The sequence below is a fragment of the Carlito syrichta genome, unplaced genomic scaffold (genome assembly GCF_000164805.1).
Source record: "Carlito syrichta isolate Samal-C Ts95f unplaced genomic scaffold, Tarsius_syrichta-2.0.1 Scaffold304652, whole genome shotgun sequence".
NCBI lineage: Eukaryota > Metazoa > Chordata > Mammalia > Primates > Tarsiidae > Carlito > Carlito syrichta.
Genome location: NW_007248748.1, coordinates 257,757 through 261,402, shown reverse-complemented (window position 1 = coordinate 261,402; position 3,646 = coordinate 257,757).

Here is a 3,646-nt window from a genome sequence, read left to right as displayed (position 1 = left end):
CATAATTTTACGCTATGTTTTTATGACTTTTGTCTGAGTTTCACCAGAATGTAAGAAATTATTTGCTGCACACGATCATTTGTGTAGAAAATGAGAAGAAATATGTAGGTATGTTTATTCGAATGAACATAAAACATCTCTGGAAGGATATGTAAGAAACTGTGGATAGTTTTTTCTCTTTTTTGGGGGGGGTCAGCGTCTCACTCTATCACCCAGGCTGGAATGCAGTGGCACGTTCACAGACGCCGCAGACCCAGCCTGCCGGGTTCGGGCGATCCTTCCACTTCAGCCTTCCAAGTAGCTGGAACTACAGGTACACGCCGACACTGCTGGCTAGGTTTTCTTCTTTATTGTAGAGACAAGGTCTCGCCATGTTCCCCAAGCCGGTCTCAGACCCGCGGGCTCAGTCAATCCCGCTCCCACTTCCACCTCCCAAAGCGCCGGGGTTACAGGCATGAGGCCCCACCCCCAGCAGAAACTCTGGATGTTTCTGGGACGTGGACTGGGTGGCAGACAGGAGACAGAGGGACGTTTTCCTGAACATCTGGCTTCAGGAAGGGTTCTGTTTCTGCAGCCATTCCTCAGCGGTCTTCATGAGGGCCTCAGATGCCTCCCCTCAAAAAGCACAGCTGCCTCAGCTAAGGGAGGTTCCCTTGGCCAAATCGATCCACCAAAATCCCAGGGACTGAGTCTCCTTGGTCCACGCCCAGCCCTGGGCCAATCGCGGTTGCCCAAGCAGACCGGCCACAGCACCCTTTGGCTGGCCAGAAGCGGGTGGAGTCAGCCCCTCTGACCCCGTGGACCGAGAAGCGGAAAATTTACATACTCAGAGAAAAACCGGGAAACTGGAGCCCAGGGAAGGGAGAAAGGATCCCGGGGGGGAAATGGTGGAGGAGAGAATCGCCAAGCGTTTGTCTCCGGAAACGTGCCCCTTGTCATGCCCCTGCTGGAGGAAGCTGAGGGCAAGCTGGAGCCCTTAAGAGCCTCACCAAGGGCTTGGACTCCTGCTTCGGATGAGGGGTCTGAGCTTCTACAACCAAATGAGAACTTTCCACTTTTTTCTCTTCTTGCTTAGTTTGTATCCTAGAAACTTCTCGTGGTCCTCAGCTTCCGTCCCCACCACACCAAGGAAAGTTTGCAGCCTCACTGCCTTCCTGGTGTGAGAACGCCCCACCTAATCTCCCACATTTTGAGTCCTGGGTGTTGTCGATGACCTAGTCAGGACAGGACTGGGTCAGGCTCAAGGGAGAGGGTGGGAGCAGGATCGAGGGAGGAAGGGAGACAGGGGAGCTGGGGGAGGGGCCTGAGGAAGGTGGGAGACACTTCCCGACCGAATCAAAACCCAACACCCCCAGCTGGTAAACATTTTGAAACCAAAGCGCTTGGCAACGTAATTACCCACTGGCCCCCTCATTTTCTCATCCATCGAAAGAAACAAGGATTTACTGAGGCCCTGCTGTATGGCTTGCGTTTACTGGAACCTCAGAACAGCCCTGGTACACAGGAGCAACAGGCTCAGAGGGGTTTTGTCACTTGGTCACACAGTGAGCAAGAGGCAGGATTCGAACCCAAAGCCTACCTTTTTCCAAAACTCAGAGATGGGTTTCCTAGAGATAAGGTGACAGCAAAAAAGGGTTCCAGGAGGGACCCCAGTGCAACTGCAGGCAGACCTCAGAGCTGGGCCCTCCCACGGCCGGGGTGATCTTGTCCGTGGACCACCTCCCAGGAACTGGCTGGGAACCCTGGGGAGTTTAGCTGGGGCCTGACCTCTTAACAGAAATCGCCCCTTAAAACCTGGGGGATTTAGAAGTTTAAGGAACATTCCACCCCTCCTGGATCTCTAAGGAGGGAAATGTGGGCAGGGGTCAGAGGAACTCGGTGAGAACGGGGATGGCGTTCAGAGAACAAAAGGGGAGCACAGCGATTGACCATCTCAAAGGGCCCGAGCACGCCATAGCCTCAGTTTTCTCATCTGCGTAAATGCCTGGGTATTGCAAGGGTGTCTCGTGTGCAGCAGCTATCGGGCGTATAGTTAGCGTGCAAAGAGTGGCAGCCATCAGGCTCCCAATCAGGTGCAGCAGGCAGACCCAAAGGAGGCGCCTGGGGCATCAGGCCCATTGGGAGAAGTTCCTGAGAGCTGGGAGGTCAGCTGTCGTGGGGACAACCTTGACAGTCTCTGTGGTGACAGCATGGTGGGGCTGGGCTTTGTCAACAAGGAAAAGCCTAGGGGGACAGGTGTTCCTTTACCTCAGACCCTAGAGTTTGGTCTCCAAGGCAACGGCTGGGGGGTCGGAGCCACCGCCTAGGGGTGGAGCTTGTAGGGTGGCCTGGCACCAGAGTGGGCCTGGGGAAAGGGGCAGCCTGTTTCCATGGTGACAGCAGTAGAATGGCGGCGGGAAGGTGATCTCCATGGTGGTTTGGTCAGGGTGGGAACAGCGGGAAGAGGAGCTGTAGGTCTCTGGGGTCCTGTCGGTATCCACAGTTACAGGTGGAGGAGGGAGGTACCATCTCCATGACTGCGAATGAGCAAAAGGGTGTGATTCTAGGTAACAGGTAGAAGTGGAACTGGTCGTCTTGGTGACAGTGAGAAGCTGGGCAGCTAGTCTCCATAGCAAATGACAAGGATCTTCTGGGTTCCTGGGCCCAGGAGATGGTCTCTGGTGACAGCGGGGGAGCAGGCCGTCGGGGGGCAGCGTGAATTTCCTTCTATCCAGAGAAATTCCAAGAGGGCGGGGCATGGCCCCCAGTTCTGCAAGTCAAAGGGCTAGTGTGGTCTGTTGATTCATGTTCCCGGTTGCAAAGGAGGGTGTTTTCCCCTAAAACTGGGGGAGTGGGGCTCTCCTCCACAGTGACCCGGGGAATGTGGCCTCTTACTCAGAAACTTTAGGGGACTCTTGGGAAGAAGGGGAGAATGGGAGTGCCCAGTCCTGAAGTCACCATGAGAGAGAGAGAAAGGGCCTGAGCCCACAGTCTCCATGTGACCGCGGGGGAGTGAGCCCTGAGGTTTCTGTAGTCTCTCCAGGTGATGAGGAGTGGGGTCCAGAGTCCAGGCGACCACAAGGGACGGGCTTTCAGTCTCCAGGGAGATGCAGAGAGTGTGTAGCCAGTCTCTAGATAATCCCGGGGGACCAGCCTCCAGGCGACCATGGGGGCAGTTTCATCTGTCTCCAGGTGTCTCGGGAGGCGCCATCAGTCTTCCAGAGACTGCAGGGGTCTGTTGGCTTCCTGGGGCCCTCGGGGGGCGTGGCCCGTCTCCTGGACAAAGTCGGGAGGGGGGAGATCCACTGCCCAGAAAAGATGGTGCTCGTCCAGTCTCCAGGGGCTCCAGGGTACTCGTCTGCTGGGGCTGGCCAATCTCAAGAGACCTCAGGGGCGGGACCCGTTTCCCAGGGACCACCGGGAAGGCGGCCAGCCTCAGGGGACCGCAGGCACCAGACTAGACACGAGGGCCCCAGCCGGCCGCCTGCCCCCTGCCCCGGGCCTAGACGCGCAGCGGAGTCCAGGCCGCGGGGTCGCGCGCGCCTCCCGCCCAGCCGCCGCCGCCGGCCCAGCCCCAGCCCCAGCCGCCGGGGGCCGGGTCCGGCGCGCCCGGCGCGCGGTAGCAGTAGACGCCGAAGAGGCGCCGGGCGGCGTCCGGGAAGCCGAG